The 20616-nt window shown below is 36.6% G+C and overlaps 1 protein-coding gene across 1 annotated transcript in view; it reads right to left on the bottom strand.

Annotated features, from left to right (window-relative positions):
* Positions 1-20616, bottom strand: part of Pkcdelta (Protein kinase C delta) — a 260317-nt gene that overhangs the window by 193533 nt on the left and 46168 nt on the right. The window contains exon 3 of the mRNA XM_089100650.1: positions 16165-16250. The gene's annotated coding sequence lies outside the window, so the exon portion shown is untranslated. The remainder of the gene's footprint in view (positions 1-16164; positions 16251-20616) is intronic.

The following is a 20616-nucleotide window of genomic DNA, read 5'->3' as shown; positions in this document are numbered from 1 at the left end:
TATTGCTCTTTATTAGGTTGGACGTGATCAGTGGCGGTACTAGATTTTTTTAGGCCCTGTGCAATATAAATTTGCGGGGCCTAAACAACTAGTTTTACAAACTGGGGAATCACAATGATGTCTTTCATTTGACAAAATCTTATTGTATAGGTGTTTTTTCTGTCTCAGCATGGCAAGTTTTCACCCTGCACCAGTAAGGATCGTTCTGTGCAGTATTCCTATGCTGCACGTAAATGGCAAAGCATTAATGCAGCCTTGCATCTTTGGGTTATGCCTACACTGAGATGGGGGACGCCTGGTGGATTGCGGCCCTGTGGAACCGCACAGGTCACATAGACCTAACTCCACCACTGGCCATGATAACCCATAAGGTATTATGTGACATTTCCAGAAAACTAACATTGAAAGCCCAACCCTCGTATTAAAAATCGATATAAAGTCAAGTCAAGTATTGATTGGGCTCATTCGCCCGGTCTTATTTAGATACCAGGATAATTACACACTTTTTCTGTGTCTTCACTCTAGTGCAAAAATTTGCTTTGCAACATATCCCTTTTGAGTTCATCGGTCAAGATGTTCAACAGCATAAGGACACTGATCATTAAACAAATCATTGAACTTCTTTTTCAGGACAGGGAACAATGCCAAATACTCTGTGTTTATTATGTTTCTAAACAATTTTATATCTTAGTTTTGTTTCATTTGAGCAAACAGGATGTCAAAGGTCACATTTATGCTTAAATTTTTAGCACAATATATTTCACCAAAAATAAATTGAGTGTTCCGAAGTGACAATGACATATTTAAGTTTATTCTTAGTAAATTAATGGTTCGCTGAGGTGGACATATTTTGATGGCCAAATTGTATTGTCACCTGAACGTTTTGTTGATGATTATGATTTACGTCTCGCTCCATGTTTGAAGCTAAATACGTTGATCACCCAAAATCCATGAAAAAGAATCGGTAGATTCAATCATGGGCGAGGGGAGGATTAGGGGGCCTGTGTTCCCTAGGTTCAATCCCTGGATTTTGAAAAACTCTTTTTTAGGGAGGGCGGATATTTTCATTCAAAATGTCCGTTTTTGTATTTCCAATAAAAAAATTAAAAAAACAAAAATCACCCCCTTATTTATTGAAAAGTACATTTTGCCACCCCCTCATTCCCCCACAGCTTTTCTTCAATTGAAGCCACTGGAAGGGTCCTTCAGAAAATTCTAGGGATAGGGGAATAGGGGAAGTCTCAGAGAGTTTATGATGTTTCCTAATATTTCCTGAATTACCACGCATTTCACATATTTTTGGCATGGCTTTGGCTAATTTTTTTTTCTATTTAGCTATTTAATAGCCATAAGACTTTATTCGATTTTTTAAACATGGAAAAAACTTAGAGCAATTATTTAAGTTTACTTTTGGTAAATAAACGAATTACTGACTGAACTTTTTTAGTAGCCAGATTCCAGTATCACCTGAATGTGATGTACGAGATTGACTTCTTTGGGTTTTGTAACATCAATAATTACCGATTTACTACTAATTACCAACTATTTATTACGAATTATAATTACCAATTTACCAAAGATTAAACTACGCAAAGGAGTATAAATTTCGTCAGAGAAACCAAAATAATTAGAAATTATATTCAAAGGTAATTAAAGCAAAGAAACAGTCACAAGAATTACTGGACTTCGGTGGGAAGGGCCCAGTCCGACATATTCATATACATTTACATGGAATGGAGCATATATTTAAAGAAAGCTGTAAAACTGGACAAATCACGAGAAAAAATTACAAGTGGACTTGGAGAAATATCAAGAATAAAGTGGATAGCCACAGTTTCAAGGCCATTTGCCTGTGTGCATGTCCGGTTGCAGAACCTGAAGATGCCTTTACTTGTGCGCCTGGACTCATTGTACCCACTATCTTGTGCAATATATAGAATGTGCTTTTTGTAGTGAACTAGAGTACGCATTACCTGAAGAGCATGAATTTGATTGTATAATATATCCAAGTAAATGTGAGCTTGTTTCCTGATCTCATTTCAAGCTTAGCTGAATGAATAGAATCGATGTGTAAATACGGTACTGTTTCGCTTAATGGTACACACTAAAGAAGTCAAGCATGGTTAATGCTAATCAAAAAATATAATATAGGATGTATATATAATAGTTTAGAAACACATTAAGGCTATATATTTGCACATTAGGGGGGTGGAGGGGTAAAGCATAGCATATATTAAATACGTAACCTAACGTAACCTAACCTAACCTAGGTACCTTCCCCCCCCCAACCCCAAAAATCAACAGTTTAAATATTTTAAATTCTTTGAGAAACAATGCTCTTCGATCAATTTAGATAACAATTACCCGCTTACGGGTCTCCATCACGGCGTTCATTCGACTGTCTATAGCCGTTGTGTACCATTAAGCGAAACAGTACCGTAAATACTTACGTTTTCGATTTTTTACAGTTAAGCCCAAAGAGAATGGAGAACCTGCAAGAGCGTGACCTTGAAGACAGGGAATAACCCTGTGCAGGCATTTGTTGCGAAATAGGAAACGTAACTAGAAAATATTAACTATTAAAAACGGTTTTGGACGGAAAAAAGAGGGTGCAGTACATTAATGATTTCTGGCAACCCGATGTGAGGTATGTAGCTAACCAGAAAAGAGGATGCATTACAATAATGATTTTTGGAAACCTGATATGAGGCATATGGTTGAAGGGAAGGCGTCATAACATATAACCGTCAGGACCACTTGCGTCAGGACATCGACAAAATATGTCATAACATCGAAAAAAAAATCCGTCAGAACCACTGACCGTCATAACATCTAAAATCTTAAAACTTTAGTTATTTGGGGTTTAGGACGGAAAAGTTACTTAGGTTAGGTTAGATTACGTGTTTAATATATGCTATGCTTTACGCCCACCCCCCTGATGTGCAAATATATAGCCGAAATTTGTTTCTAAACTATTATATACTTATTACTATTATATAAACATATAAATTTGTGTTGATGGTATGACGGTTAGTGGTTCTGACGGTTAGATGTTATGAAGTTTAGGGCTTGTGACGGTTAGTCGAAATGGTAGCACCCTGTGGCTGACCAGTTTGTCATTAGACTAAAGGCGTAGAGAAAGAAGCAAAAAGGTAAGTAATGTTTAAGCTAGAAATTAGGAATTAAAAAAAGATGAACAATTCTTTGGGCTTCTTAGATACATTTGATAGAATTTCAAGGGAGTCCTAGACTTAGCGGTATAGGATAAAACATTTATTCATGTGATAATAGATGATTGTAGCGCCAGAATGTGAAATATTGTTAAAATATTTTAACAATATAACGGTTCATAATAATATAATTATATAATTATAATAATACACCCTGAAGTAAGCCATTCAGCAGGTTTATTTCCCTTTTTTATAGGATGGATTTGTATTAGCAAGATTCAGGGGAGAGAGGGAGGGAGAAAATGGTGAGCACTGGGTAAACCTTTTTCGTTTTAGATGTCAGAGTCATACGAGAGATAAAATGAAGTAGAAAATAGAAGAATTGATGCAGCCGAAAATGCCAAGTATATATTTCTAAATGTTTATAATGTTTCTGATAATCCATTACAACTAAAGCAGTAGTTCCCAAGCATATCAAGGTTTGTAGGACTCTGCTCTACTAGTAGTTTTTTACGGGGTTAATAGGTTTCTGTCAACTTTGCGTACATGAAGTAGTCAGTTTCGTTGGGCTTCGCCCGACGCAATCCCTTCCAGAAGCTTCACTTTGTGGCGGAAGAAAGCGACTATTTCGGGCTTTGCTGGACAAAAGTCCTTTCTGGTGTCCTTTGGGGGGGGGATCTCCTCCCCTTAGGGACGTCCCTGCTCGTAATATCGTAATATTAAAAAACTTCCACTCAGAAGCTTAAAAGGCCATTAACTCGGTCCCTTTTTCTGGGTTGTCGTCTAGGCATGTTATATGCTAATAAAAAATATGATCTGAATACAACACCGTTTATGCTACGTATAACGTCATTGCAATACTATCATATGATTCCCAACGTTGACCCAAATAAACCCCAAGATACCCAGGAAATAGCCTTTTAAGCTTACTTCAGGTGAATACATGTTAACTTTTGAATAACAAAATTTTAATATCACGAAAGGGGCACTAGAATTTTAGAAATGCCTAGATGGGGCACGGCCCAAAATCGATTGGGAAACGCTGTCCTAGGGCAAACGAAAAGCGGGTTGAACCCGAAAGGGTGGGAAAATGTGATAAGGAAATATTTAAGGAAAATGGGGACTTTTTGGAAGGGTGTAAGAAGGGAGACTTTAGATCGTTTGGGATGGAAGAGGAGTGTGCGTAGCTATGTTGGCCTCAGGTGGCTTGGTGCTGCAGTGAGTTTTTATTAGTAGTAGTAGTTTCACTTTTTTGCAAGCTATAGAACAGAATTTATTTGCGCTAAAAGCCCATTTTGTTCTGGCCTTCCCAAGGCCAGAACAAAATTTGCACTTTACTGAAAAATATACATGTTTTTACTTTTATAACTTTAATAAATCAAATAATATTAACATTTTGATTACTAAATATCAATATATGTATAAATAAACTGACTATGCTCATTCATTTGTATTTTTGCAGTAAAGTGCAAATTATGTTCTGGCCTTGGGAAAGCATAGGGGTTATGAGCCCAACTTATGTTAATTTCTGCTTGTTTTTAGTTTGACTCGGTTATTTATTGTAATTTCTGTTCGTTTTGGGTTTCATTTATTTATCGATGCTGATTTGTGGTAGTTTCACGCTTGGTAGATTATTTGATTTTATTTTTGGTCATTTTTTGTTTAATGGAGTTCTTTACTTTTCTTTTAAAAACTTATTTTGTGGAAAGAGTTTTTTAAATTAATTTCCGTTTGTTTTATATTGACATAGTCTTTTCAGGGAAAGAGAAAATAATACTTTAAATCTTTTCGGTTTTTAAGACTTTATAATTTGGCCTGCTATATGTATGTTGGAGAAAAATTTTCAGCAATTTTTAACAACATACACCCTTTTAAAAATCTGGACACAAATAGTACTGTTTAATTTAGTTTCATATCTTCTCCAGTTGACCTGTAACTAGGAACTTGATGCCATTTGCAAAAAAATCTGTTTGCTCTCTTTGACAGCTTGGATACACTTACGTTATTTTGATTTGATCAAATTTCAAGACTAGAAAAAGGAGAGTTGGCGCGGAATGTTGTGATTGAAGGAGTAATTAGTTGCCCAAAAATATATTTCGACTATTAAAAAGGGCATCAGCCCTTTCTATTTTCAATCGAATGAGCCCTTTTCGAAGTTCCCACGACAACTCCTTCGATACGAAGTGCTCTGGTCTAAACAACAACAACAACAACAAAAAAATTCTTTATACCCACTTCGATCTTTACTATAAAAATGCCATACCTTCCAATCACTTTCGACTATTAAAAAAGGCACTAGGCCTTTCGATTTAGAATCGAATGAGCCCTTTTGGAAACCACAACGCTTTCTATAAACACCTTATATGTCCCCAGGACATAAATTACAACCCTTACCCTAAGGTCTGTTAGGGTGGTTGTCATCCTCTAAAATCGAATTTCCAGAACTTTCAACTACGTTAAACATATGGCTATCTCAAAATTTTGTTTGGATGTGTTTGGGGAAATGGTGGGCGTGAGAGGGGTGTTAGTCACCTTCCAATCACTTTCGACTATTAAAAAGGGCATAAACCACTCCAATTTCCAATGAATGAGCGGTTTTCGGAGTTTCTACGACAACTTCTTCGATACGAAGTGCCCTGCTCTAAAGGAAAAAATCAATAAATAGTGCCTTGTGCAAACATCGTTCTTTTATGCCCCCAGGCCATACCTTAAAATCCTTGCCCTGAGGAGGATGGGGAGTGTCCTCCTCTTTACTTAGTCCCCATTTCTTGTCTCGTTCTCGAGTGTCCCCGTTATTTACTTAGGCAGCGGGATCGTGCTGCCTATGATTTATACAACAACTTTCTATATAAACCTTATATGCCCCAAGGGCATAACTTTCAACCCTTGCACTGAGGGCTCTGAGGGGGTTATCATCCTAAAAGACATAATTTCCAGGACGTTCAACTACGTTGAACAAAATGGATATCTCAAAATTTTGATTGTATGTGTTTTGGAAAATGGTGGGCGTGAGAGGGGCGTTTGTCGCTATCAAATCACTTTCAACTATTAGAAAAGGCACTAGCCTTTTCAATTTCCAATTGAATTTAGCCCTTATGAAGTTTCTACGACAATGCTTTCAATAAAAACTTTATATGCCCCAGGGTATAAGTTACGGCCATTGCCCTGAGGTCTGTGGGGGGAGGGGCGGTCGTCCTTAAGGACCCAATTCCAAAAACTTTCAGCTATGTTCAGTAAAGTGGCTTTCTAAAAATGTTGATTGGATGGGTTTGGGGGAGAGGTGGGCTTGAAAGGGGGGTTAGTTGCCCTCAAATCACTTTCGACTATTAAAAAGGGTACTAGCCTTTCAAATTTCCAATCGCATGAGCCTGTTTTAAAGTTTCTACGACAACGGCTTCTATAAAAACCTTATATGCTCCAGGGCATAACTTAAAACCCTTGCCCTAAGGGTTGTGGGGGAGTGTCCTCCTCAAAAACATATTTTCTATCTGAAATTCAACTACGCTGAACAAAATGGCTATCTCAAAATTTTGAATGGATGTGTTTGGGGGAATGATGGATGTGGGGGGGGGGGGTGGCTAGTTGCCCTCCAATCACTTTCGACTATTAAAAGGGCAATATAACTCTCAATTTCCAATCGAATGAGTCCCTTTTGAAGTTTCTACGACGACCCCTTCCATATGAAGTGCCCAGCTCTAAAGGAAAAAAAAAAGTAAATTGTGCCAACACCATTCTTATATGCCCTCAGGGCATAGCTTAAAACTCTTTCCCCGAGGGTTGTGGGGGAGTGTCCCCCTCAAAAATAAATTTTTTATGTGGAACTCAACTAAGCTCAACAAAATGGCTATCTCAAAATTTTGATTAGATGTGTTTGGGGAAATGATGGGCGTGGGGGGGCTAGTTGCCCTCAAATCATTTTTGACTATTAAAAAGAGCATTAGCCCTTTGAATTTCCAATCGAATGAGCCTTTTTTGAAGTTTCTATGACTACGCCTTCTATAAAAACCTCATATGGCCCCAGGGCATAACTTAAAACCCTTGCCCTGAGGGTTGTGGGGGAGTGTCCTCCTCAAAACATATTTTCTATTGGGCAATCAGCTACGCTGAACAAAATGACCATCTCAAAATTTTGATTGGGTGTTTTGGGGAATGATGGGCGTGGGGGGAGCTAGTTGCCCTCCAATCACTTTCGATTATTAAAAAGAGCACTAGAACTCTCAATTTCCAATAGAATGAGCCCCTATTTAAATCTCTATGACGATCCCTTCCAGATAAAGTGCCCTTCTCTACAGGAACAAAAAATACATGGTATTTTGTGCCGACATTGTTCTTTTATGCTCTCAGGACATAATTTAAAACCCTTGCCCAAAGGGTTTTGGGGGATTGTCCTCCTCAAAAAAATATTTTCTATCTGGAAATCAACTACGCTGAACAAAATGGCTATCTCAAAATTTTGATTCGATGTGTTAGGGGGAATGATGGGCGTGGGGGGGGGGGGCTAGTTGCCGTCCAATCACTTTCGACTATTAAAAAGGGCACTAGCCACTCCAATTTACAATCGAATGAGACCTTTTCGAAGTTTCTACGATAATTCCTTCGATACGATGTGCCTGGCTGAAGAAAGAAAAACACATTGTGCCCACATCGTTCTTTACTTAGGCAGCGCTAGAGCGCTGCCTATGATTGCTCTATGATGGGATCAGGGACAGAAAACTCAGATTCATAATATGCATAACATTCAGCTTCTGGAATGTCAGCTGAGGATGGTGACGAAGTCCTGGTTGAACTTCCTTGAAGTAATGATATTAGGGCTGTTTTAAATCTTTTTTTTAAACAGTTTTAATGATTGAATTTTAATGTAAGTTTCTTTTATAGTGTCTTTATTCTCTTCGTCTGTTTTGCTGAGGACGGCCCTTGGATATAAGGTCGAAATATTCATTTAAAGTTGCGTTCCACTGTCTTGTATAAAAATTTCCCTGTTGTTCTACTTATTTGTTTATGATGGAAAGGCAGTGTGGTCTTCGTCGCTATTTGTGGTAGGAACATGAACTTTTCAACCGGAAGGCGTTCATATGCCACTTTCATAGATGGTTTCAAAAACGTATCAAGATCAGTTCGAAACGGAAAGTAAACTTTAAATGTTCGGGACTTGCCACACTGTACTGTTTTAGTTCACTTTTGGATTAGCTGATTCAGCGACAGTTCGTCTAAATCTTCTGGCACTGGATTAATTACCGCGATAAAAGCAGGCTCCTTGAGGGAAATGTTGAGCGATGGTTCGGTGCGCTTAAAATTTTCGACTGTCTTTCCTGCGCTTTTCTTGGACCGAACCACAAGTTTCCACTCGTCGTTAGAGTGGCGTAACTCGGTTATATCGTTCGGATTTTGACACACCTTATCGATGAATGTGTTTCGTTCATTTGGGCCTTTTAAGTCTTTTTTTTTTGGGGGGGGGGTGGATTCTTAAGTATCACAGAGTATAGTGGCGAGGAGAGTGTGGATTGAAGAGTCTAGGACTTGTCACGCAGACTGGTCGGGAAGCGGCTAGAATTCAACATAAATCCATCTAATTTTCTCGAAAGTTCATTTACTTTCGAAACTATTGTGGCCTGAATATACTCGCCGGTGGCAGGTACTTCAAACGGACTGAAAATTACAAACTTTGGAATCAGAAAATTTTGCTTTGCCGCCGTGACTAGCAACTTGCACATATCAGTAATATTGTCATCACCCTTGGCATACGAATCCATCCGGGTTTGGATATCCAGCTCACTCTGAAGGGTCTTCTTAGCTTGTAAAACTGCATCGGGTTCGAAATAGTTAATAGCACTCTTGAAGATCATATCAAATTTTACATCTTTTGTGAGTGGTCTACTCAAGAAGTTCAGAACTGGGCTAAACACTAACTTTTCATGCATCTTATGTCACTCATAAGCAGCCACAATCCAAATCGTAATCCATAAATCAAAGTCTAGAGACGGTTGTCCGACCAGTAACGTAATGGCGACGTCAGACAGTAGCAATAATAATTTTATTTAGGTCAGGATTTGTAATCCTTTGCGAAAGATTGCAAAATTTGACACACAGAGACTAAATTCACTTAAAATCGTACTGGTTTGCTAACGGAATATCCAATATAGTATAGGTTTGTTCACTTTGAACTTGAAGTACTAACTTGATAACTTATCTGCTTTATTTTTAACAATGTAAATTAATTTCTATGTCTATATTTAAGAGAACAATTTTGAGATTCAAGGAGACTAATTGTCCCTTTAACTCTGAATCGGTTTGCCCATTGTCAGGGGAGTTGTTTGGAGGGAAGGGGTAGCTGCCCCCCAATTATTTAAGAGGCATGGCTATCTTAAGAGGTATGGCTGGAAGTAAGATAGAAACTAGGGAAGCCGAGCATATCCGCTAGGACTACTTGGTATTAAATAAGTTAAACGTGTTTAAATGAAAGGTATTAAAAAAGAAACTTTATTTGAAGTATCTTTAATACAAAACAACTCTCGCTGCAAGAAGCTGGCACTCAAAAATGTTTCCAGCAAATAAACATCCAAATGGGGATGCGTTCATTTATTAGACAGTGAAAACCGATACGAAAGTCTGGATATTTCGACCACATATAGCCTACAGCAATCGTCATCAACAATATTTCTTCTCATGACGATTGCTGCATATGTGGTTTAAATATTTGGACTTTTGTATCTGTTTTCTTTGTCTAATAAATGGACTTACCCCCATTTGAACGTTTGTTTGTTTGCCATAGAAAGGCAGTGTGGTCTTGGAAATAAAATACCTAATTTAAGGTATTACGTCGAAAAAAAAAATTTCCAAGCAGAAAATCGTTTACGCTTCAACAACTTTTTTTACGTTTTGCTAGTTTATTACTACATGACAACTCTTCCTTAGATATTGGCTCTTGTAACCTCTGCAAGCTCAAATCGGTGCCTGTGTCACCTTTAAAATATCTAGTCGTGTAGTCTGTTGCCTATACTGTGGGAAATTTGGCCTAAACCAAAAAATTATCTTCCCTAAACAAAAGGGAATATCCGTCAGTTTGTTTAAGACATTAATTAAAAACAGGAAATGAGTTGACATATTTTATCAGAAAAACTTTTGACATGTTTTGTCAGAAAAACTCGTTGACTATCCAAATCGATCTTTGTCGGCAACTGTACAACGCCCATCTTTGAAGTCCTTATGCCTGCAAAAAACCTTGGCTTTCGTAATAGCATTGTCTCTTTGTGCCTTAATGGTCAAGACAAGAGTCTCTGAAGTAGTTTTGTCTAACAAAACGAAGGATTTGATGGCATAACGCTGCTCTTTCGTCCACTCCATTGTTTATTTTTATCTAGTAACCCAATAAAAAAACACAATTTGTGCAACGATGAGTATCTGTTCTGAAGCATCTACTGCAATTTGAAATACCCCCATCCCAACCGATCCTACAAATAGAGAATGCTGTGATGGTTTCTGGGATGCCGCACAGTGGTTAGGCTCTTTATTTTTTTAGAAAAAACAATTTTTATATTATTGTTAGGTGCATAGTAGCTCCGTCAGCATTAATAGTAGCATCACTGTCTTATCATCAATATCATCTTATCATCCCATAATCTCATTGCCATTTTCCTATCTTGTTATCATTATCGTCAGCTGTAGCTGCATAAGCTTATGTTCGAATCACCTGCATAACAATAATAAAAGTAGCATATATAAGTATTTCTATGGGCACAAGTTCAAACAAAATATCAGTCATGATTTATTCCTTATTATTGAATATTGTTTTAAAGATATCTGTCTATTTGACAGCTAGCTCATCTCCTATGCAGTTTCCGGTTAGCTAAAAGAGTATCCTAGTAATAGCAAGGGATAAATTGGAATATTGACAACGTTTAGTGCATTGCAATTAAGCCCCGTCCATTGACACCATGGATGTAGACAATGTCTTTTGATTGAGCTGAACAGCCCCTCAACATGACCCGAAAGTTTCAAGTTGGTATTCTTAGGTGCTCCTGCGGCATTGCGCATTCACCCTTTCAACACCTTGGATGCACATAGTATCTCTTGACTTAGTTCAATATGCCCTGAAAGTTTGAACTGAAATCCCTAGCTGTTCGTGTGATATTGCAGGTGCTACCTTTTGATAATCTGTATACACAAAATCCCTTTCTAGACAGGAATTTCTAGCTGTTACTTAACTGTTACTAAGAAATTGTAAATAAACCCTTTTAAAAGCTTGAATGCATATAAAGTCTTTTGATTAGTTCAACATCCCCCTCAACATGCCCTGGAAGTTTCAATTTAACAGACACCCAGGATCAAACATGCTCCCAGGATCAATCCTATATTTAAACAATGGGCAAATTGCATAATTGATGGCCCTTGCCCCAGGGGCTGTGGTCAGGGTCACTACTAGCCAAAATGTTTGGGGGGAGCAAGAGATTTAACCGACTGGCTGATCATTTTTACCGACTGTTTTTCTCAATAATTAGCATGATGTCAGTTTCAAATACAATACGTAAAATCACTGCACAAGCCGGTAAAACCGATGCATTTACCAATCGAGATTCAGATTTCGGTACATATCATGTCACTATTTCAATGCTGTTTATTTATAACCAAATGAAAAATTGTGGCATCATCTGTAAAATTACGGCAGGAGTCGGTAAAACTGCTGCATTTCCCAAACAAGTTCGAAATTTCTGTTGATGATATGTCAGTATTTTCGTGGTCTTTATTAAACCGAACAAAGAATTTTAGTGGCGTCGGATTAATCGTGGCGCAAAGTGCCACAATTTTACCAACTTATTTTTTTTACTGAGCTGACGAAACATTGGGGAGGGGGGCCTCTCCCCATACATGGCGGCCCTGGCTGTGTGCATAGATTTTGTTTTTGAACCGAAACTTAATTCCTAAGCAACTACTCTTTGAACCCTAATTCACCTTTCTACTTAATACATTCTGTGGAATGGTATATCCTGCTATGCTACTATCTACTAAAGTGGTTTTGAGTTCAATAAATGGAACTTGGCCTGGTTTCACACATTTGCAGTTTATTAAACTTTATTGCATAGTGAAGATTATGCTTCCGGTTGGAATGGTATCAAAAGTCTTAATAAATTCAGTTAATTTCTCACACCAGTAATAAACTGGATAAAACACACTGATATGTGAAGTAGCCAAATGTATACCTATTTTGCATATTTCTTTTCTGAATCGAATATCGATTTCTTTTTTCTAGGTAACCACGGACTGATAATTTAGGCGGGATGATGATAACTGATTCGTGTTTTGTGACTTTGTGATTCAGGCTAAGTTTACATTGCCCCTAATTTTGTTCTCGGAAAACAGCTTGAAGACAACCGAACTAATAAAATTAAAGAAAATGTAAATCAAATCCAAAAGATTTTGAAACTTCCTTAAAAAAAAAAATCTAGTCAGAAAAAATTCATTGAAGTGCCTTGTTTCAGTAATTTGTGGTCAGAAAGAACCTCTTGGAAAACGATATTTTGCTTTAGTTCATTCCGCTTTTTATTTTTATATTGCAGTAGGCGAGTCTCATAATCTTTAATGTTCAATAAATGCAAGCTTTAGATATACACAGAAAAACAGATTTTGTTGTTTCTGATTCATAAGGATTTTTGATAATCAATACGAGCTGATAGTATTAAACTAATTTATATTAATCGTTGGAACCATTTTAAGTTGGAATAACCTCATGTCCTGGATTGCTTCTTTATAACAACTTCATATTTCTTTGGTTAATAACAAAGTTCCCAGATAATGAGTATTCATGTTCTATTATTCTATTCCGACTTAAAGACCAGCACTTAAAAATTCTCAGATATTAAGGATTCCAGATGACTTATAGATCAACTGCGGCACCAGCGTAAAAGAAATCAGACTTTATTTTGTTCTGGGCGAAGGTTGGAGATCTGTCGAGATCAATGCTTCAGTAGGTGAGTTGACCGTCGATGATGTTCACCCATCTTGTGCATTGTCTTCTTCTGGGGAGCTTCCAACCGCTTAAAGATGTATCAAAACAAATACGAATTTGAGGGGCATTTGAGCGGGCAGGCAAAGTTGATGACCCTACTAATACAGGGAGCAAGTATCAATCTGCACAGAAATGGTTGACAATTTCCATGATTGGAGGATTTTTAAACTCCGTATCTTGTTGAAACTACTGACCCGTTCAAGATTTGTGCTTTGATAAGGGACATATCTGGAGTATGTGAAATATTGACCTCGCAAAATGCTAAAGACCGTATTCACCTTTGTCACCGTTGTTCATATATCTGCATCTAATTCCAATTTGAGCAAATATGTTTTTCAAGGTAGGCGAACTGCTTGACTATCTTAAAATTCTTTCCACAAACTTCTATAGATATCAGGGGGCTAAATGAAGGACTGACCACAAGAATTGTTTTGGTCTTTGACAGTTTTCTTTTAGACTATTCTTTTCACCGTTTCCAGTGAAGTTTTGATCTCATTAAGACTTCTTATACTGGTGTAATGTCATCAGTAAAATTAACACTCGACAGTCTTCCAACAAAATGGATACCAAATAGCTGTGCCAGAGAGGATCCCATGGAATAACAGCAACAAGGTCCCATACGCTGGACTAATTTGAAATGCTCGTATTTATATCTTTGAGAAGGACAAGATAGTTACGCAGAGGTTCCAACGAGAGCTTGGGACTTGCTAATGTATAGAACTCATTCTTATCTTCTTCCCCGAATATACTTCTGGAAGTATGGCGGGTGGCGAAGGCCATTTTTCAGTGTTTCTCGTCGGGTCTCACTCTCAGCGTCGGGTCTCACTCTCAGGACATTACTGGTTGGAACGACTGGAAATGATTATGCTAGGCCTCCTCTTTTGTTACCCCCACCAGACTAAAGAAGTATGTGATCTTTGCCAATGATCTCTTCCTCATTACTAGGAACATGTGTTTCAGTGACTTCAGCTATTATCACTTAATTTTTTTTTCTTTAGGTAAGGGAAGCTTAGAACCAGGTTGGTTTAGTGTTAAGACGTTCCTGTGGCCTCATTGATGCTGACTTGGTTGACGATACTCAGAAGAGGTTTGCCTTGAACAGTCCGGAGCCGAAGATGGTTTTAACATGGTAAATATGAAGCTAAATGTCTGGTTCCGGTTTTTTTTATTCGTTGCAATAGGGGTTTTGGGATAAGGACTACCAGCCTAGCACTTCTATGTGCATATGGCTCTCTAGTGGGTAGCGGAATATCCAGAGGTACATGGAAGTTGATCTTGATTCGCCACTTTGCATGGGAATTAACAACGGAAGTGCAAGGCTATCTCCTGAAATGTTTTAATTGAAAAAAAGAGTTTAATCGAAAAAAAAGTAAGGCTACTTTCCAATAGGTTCATGACGAAAGAGTTTAATTAATTTCATTAATATGTGTTTCTGATGCATTTCCGTAAAACAGTAAAATTATGGCAAAATTCTGAAAAAATAAAAACGCGGCTGAGAAAAACCCGGTAAAAAAAAGTTGTGAGTCACAGCGTTTTCTTAAAAACAAACTTTCTGTGTCTTTGTGGTTTGGCATTAAATTAAAACTTAGTTTTGTTTTATTCCTTAAGCTAATTTAAACATTACCATGCTCAACTACAATTACACACATTCTATTTTCATTATTCTCTTCGTTTTATTTTTACCTCATTTTTCACACTTTACTTTATTTTCTTATATTCAGGTATCATGTTTTTGTCAAAATGTCATATTCTATTCCTTTTGGGTGTTTGTCTTTCAAATTCAATCCGTAACTTGCTTGGACATGAAACTAATCTTATAACGCAGATTGTCCCTTAGCTTCTGCTTGGTGTTCTCTAAGGACAGCCATTCTGAGCTGTTACGATTGCTAAGGAACACCTAGCCTATTCATATGCAAAAAATATTGGCATGTACTAATCAGCGGTAGTGTGAGGGGCGTGCAGACCACAGGGGAGTAGGCCGCTATTGATGGTTGGCAATAATGGAAATGGGAGAACTATTGCTTACTTAAGGTTGCAAGGACATTTCTTATAAAAAATAAACAGAAAATATAAGCAATAAAGAGATAACAGATAACAAAACATATAACAATAAACAGAAAAGATAAACAATGAAAAGATCAATTAACAAAACAATAATAATCACATCCGTGCCATCGCTTTTGTTTTCTTTGGTTCTATAAGTTTATATTGTGATAGGAAATTGAGCTTGTGACTCCAATTGCACAATAAGCCTAAGTTTTTCCGAAAGCCCTAAGGTTTTTCTTACCTTCCATTTTCAAACTGACTCTGAGTAACTATTATTTATGCTAAATAATGTTATAGCAAAAACTAGCGAAAAAAATAGTTGTCTTCAGTCCTAACCACAAATTCACAAATAAAAACACTAAGAAAAGAGCTGGTAGGATGTTTTTAAATTATTGTGCTTTTTTTGAAAATAGGTATTATATTGAATATGGGGAAACAAATGCCAATGTGTAGGTTTTATCTACCATTCCTCCTTCTTCGGGGTATTTTTCTTAGGGTTTTCAATAATTTTATCATTACAAATATTTTTTTAACAACTGTTCATCAGATGAACAAATATCTTTTATTGTAACTGTCATTATTATGTGACATTTAAAAAAGGTCAGTCAATGTGTCTTCAAACTGCTACGGAGAGTGGCCAAATAAAATGTTGCACAGTCTGGACATACTTTTTGTTATACCAACCTTACCAATCTTTCTTCAGTAAGCCTTTGATTTGGCAGATGGCGCTTGTTAATTCTGTTCTGGTTTTAAGTTTATTCCAAGAATAATTAAACAATATAGAATCGATGTTATAGTATTACGATTATAAACAAAATAGTGTTGAGAATTAAAAATAATTATGGAATCATAAATATCATATTAAAGTTAATAATATAGAAGCTAACTATGTCATGTCTAATACAGGAAAATAAACATGAATACAATTTTCTAAAAAAATATCCTTACAATTGTGCTCTGTGATTCTTTGCCAGATCCTGGACATTTTCCCAAAATTTTGTCATGACAACGTTTATGAACGGCACATTGGCATACTGAAAATAAAATACAAATAAGAAAACTTTCCAAATTACTCGGTGAAAAAATATCACAGATGAATTTTTCAGTTAGAGGTCATAGGTTTTGAAGGTCAATAGTTGTAACCTTTTTTTCCAAGATACGTAGCTCTTTAATTTGGACGCAGAGATTAAAAGCTGTCCAATAGGTTTTTCAGCCAGTGAAAAAAAAGAACCTCACTGCCAAACATCTAGCCTGATTTAATAGTGAGACTAATCTAATTTACCACGAAAGGAAATGATAAAACTCATAAATACATGTCTGCTAATTGCAAAACCATGCGACACTATGGATATGGACTTTAAATGGATTAATATTGCTTTTATCTGATTTTGAATATATTGTAATTGATGAAAAGATGTAATCAAACAGTTCGTAGTAACGAACTGAAAGTAAGGAGCAACCCGCCTCAATAGTAATTGAAACTCTAAAAAACGGAATTTTAGTATCAGTAGATTCATCAACAGAATCGAATTATTATGCTGATTTCAATATACAAGATTCATCAAGTGTAGTGTTACCCATCAAAAGTTACGAGCCTGAGAAAACTTGCCAGATTTTTGCTTAGGAGGGAACAACCCCTAAAAGTCAAGTAATCTCAATGAGAATCAAGCCATCATATTCAGCGTACCGGAGAACCCTATTATAGAAGTTTCAAGCTCCTCTATATAAAAATGTGGAATTTTGCTTTTTTTGCCAGAAGACAGAACATGGATGCGGGTTTTTTTTCCCGAGGTGTGATCGTATTAAAATAATGACCTTAGAAGATCGGGAGAGAGCTCATTCGAACGAATATTAAAAACTCTAGTGCCCTTTTTGAGTGACCAAAAAGATAGGAGGTCAACTAGCCGCCCTCCCATGCCTATTTTCCCCCAAAAGTTATCTGATCAAAATTTTGAGATAGCCATCTTGTTCAGTTTACTTAAAAGATCAAATAAGTCTTGACATTTGAAAGATCAAATGTCCTTAGGTGTAAAATGACCCCCCACAGGCCGTGGGAAGAGGCCTGTGAGTTATGAAAATTGCCCGTTGTTCACGCACATTATTTGTTAATGGGAAGTATACAGACATTTTTTTGTCGGGTGTTTGTGCTTGGGGTATATTTCTATAGGGAGAATCTTCCTTAGAGAGGGAATATCCAAAGGTGAATTTTCCGGGGGAATGTTACACTGAGGGGGGGAGTTGACAGAATTACCGTACGAAATTTCTTTTTAATTGTCTTCAATTCTCTTTGCCAAATTTTTCATGTGAAGATGTTCAGGGGGAACAATCCTGGGGCTATTTTCCGCATATTTTGACTTCCGGGAAATAGTTTTCGCTGAAGTGGGCATTCCAGAAGTGATCAAGAAACCGGTTAGAGATTAAAGTCTTATTCAAATAAAAGAATGCCAAGGAGAATTTTTCAGGCTGAATCGCCCGGAAGCAATTTTACGGGGAGGGGGAATTTTCGGCGAGGATAGAACTGTATGAAGGAAATTTGACGGAAGGGGGGTGCACTTTACGTTGGATGAAATTTCAACGGAAGATTTTTCCATGAGGGGGGGGGGGGTAGATTTTATGGAGGGCTAGCCAGATTTACTGGAATTTTTTGAAAAACGATCAGAAAAAAAAAAAAAAAACAAGTTTGTTTAACTGAAAGTAAGTAGCTACATTACAACTCGAAACGAACAGAAACTATTCCATATATGAAATAATTTTCAAACGGTTATTATCAAAAGGTTGTGTGCAGTAAAAAAGCTCAATGGTAGACAAATGTTGAAAGGTACAGGCTCTACAAGAGATAAAAGCAAAACTGATAACACAGAGCAGTGATATGTAGAATGCTTACAATATCAAATAAAAAAACACATTTTTTCAACTGGAAGTAATGAGCAATATCAAAAATAAAACGAGAAGAAAATGTTCCGTATAAGAGGGCGACTGCCTTTTTTTCAGTACCCTTCTCTTCACGCCAATGCCTTTTATTACTTTTAAAAAAGGTCATAATTTTAATTAAACAGCTGTTGTGTTTCTAGAGTCGTTATTTAGCAAATGGGGGGAAAGATGAAACTTTAGCGTAAAGGCTCGGGGTATTAAGGAGGAGGCAGCCCACCTACGGGTTAATTTCTGTTCGTTTTACTTCTTAGTTTGTGAGATTGTGTCGTTTTGTGCTTAATGAGGATTGAATTTTGTGCTGTTTGTGAATTGGGCTAGGTGCAGATACTTTATAGCTTTTTTTTATATATCAATCGTTCACGAAAATGTATAAAGAAACGTATCTCAAAATTCCAGTTCCCTAAAATTGCAATCAGAGTATCAAAGCAACTGACCAGAGTAGAGAGCAGCAGAGTACTGGCATTATATTATTATCAACTCCACGCGTTGAGATAATGATGGAATGAGAAGTTGAAAGATGAAAGCAATGAGCCAGATAGAGAATACAATGCAATTTCTGATATAGGTAGCAAAGCCAGCTAATGCCTTTGGATACAAAGTCAATAAATATAAATCCAATGCCAGAGGGTAAATACAAATGGCATTGAATATAAAAATACTGAACTAGTCGACAATAAGAAAACAGAAAATTAAATCAAAACTATCAGCATCTTTGAAAATTCAGAAATTCAGTCGAAAATGGATGGATGCAGATGGCTTCTTTGATATCGCACTGACAAAACATAACCTTTTTGTTAATTTTGTAAAAAATACTATAATCGTGACATGTCTTATATACGTGTTTACATTTAGGGTAAATCACATCCAAAGTTATATAGTATGACAAAAGTACGTATTGATTACGACAATTCCAATGAGGTTGCTTGATCAGGAAAAGCAAAATAAAGAGATTTAATTTGTCAAGAGGTGACATCTTTGCAGTTGGTCATAACAGCCGAGACGACATCAAAATCCAAAGAGAAAGTGTTTTAGACGTCTTGCCCGATTATATATATATATATATATATATATATATATATATATATATATATATATATATATATATATATATATATATATATATATATATATATATATATATATATATATATATATATATATATATATATATATATATATATATATATATTTATATATATATATATATATATATATATATATATATGTGTGTGTGTGTGTGTGTGTGTGTGTGTGTGTGTGTGTGTGTGTGTGTGTGTGTGTGTGTGTGTGTGTGTGTGTGTGTGTGTGTGTGTGTGTGTGTGTGTGTGTGTGTGTGTGTGTGTGTGTGTGTGTGTGTGTGTGTGTGTGTGTGTGTGTGTGTGTGTGTGTGTGTGTGTGTGTGTGTGTGTGTGTGTGTGTGTGTGTGTGTGTGTGTGTGTGTGTGTGTGTGTGTGTGTGTGTGTGTGTGTGTGTGTGTGTGTGTGTGTGTGTGTGTGTGTGTGTGTGTGTGTGTGTGTGTGTGTGTGTGTGTGTGTGTGTGTGTGTGTGACGCCTAACATGTGCATTTCCTAATTTTGGAAGTAATAGTTTTCTTTCGTAGTAATACTTTTCAGTGAGCTTTGTTAGCATCAGCTGTCTTGTTCAAATGTCAACATTCCTCGGAATGTTCTATTAACAGGGTCGTATTCTTAATTTTTTAGTGTATGTTTTTGTACGGGTGGAGGTTTACAAAAAGAAACTTTACGAAGTGTAAACCACATTTATTTACATGTATCTTTTTGCTTTTTTGCGAGACGGAGAAAAATTTTGGGGAGGGAGGGGCTTCAAATCAGGGAACCCCCTCGATATGGCTCTGTTGGTAAGAGACGAAAAATATTCTCAAGACTAATAAAATAAATTATAAAACTCACTGTTGACACCATTCGTTGACTAGATCGGGCAAAATAAAGTCAGGCAGCCGAAGCAAAATTTGCCATCTGTCAGGATTGAGCTTTAGCTTCTGATTGTAGCTTAGGAAATGTAATTTTTTTATTATCATTATTTCTTTGTGTTTCATGCTCAATCTTATTTCCTTTCCAGAAATTAATTCAAAGCATGTTTGTGGAAGTGTATAACAAAGTTCTTGAGACTAACACACTAAAGAGAAACTAATTTTTGGCACAACCACAGTCGTGATTCCTTTCCATCAAATTACTTGCATTCAAAATGCCAACATTTTCATATAATATTTGAATATTTGGCGTCTCACTTGAAATGCATCGAAATTAAATAAGAGTTAAAACTGGCGAGAAAACGATTAAAAATAGGCTAAAGTTAATATAAGTAGAGGATTTTTTTTACTTTAATTTTTTTACTTTAAGATATGAAATAAAATAAAAAAAACTGAAAGTAGGGAGTAACAATCAAACTTAAAATACACAAAAATTAATGTATACGGAGGGGTTGGCCTAAGGCCATACCCAGGATTTT

Source organism: Artemia sp. Qi Xiang Cuo, chromosome 14 (genome assembly GCF_049724085.1).
Source record: "Artemia sp. Qi Xiang Cuo chromosome 14, ASM4972408v1, whole genome shotgun sequence".
In the NCBI taxonomy this organism is placed as follows: domain Eukaryota; kingdom Metazoa; phylum Arthropoda; class Branchiopoda; order Anostraca; family Artemiidae; genus Artemia; species Artemia sp. Qi Xiang Cuo.
Note: the sequence above shows the minus strand (reverse complement) of the source record. Positions and strands in the feature narration are given on the sequence as shown.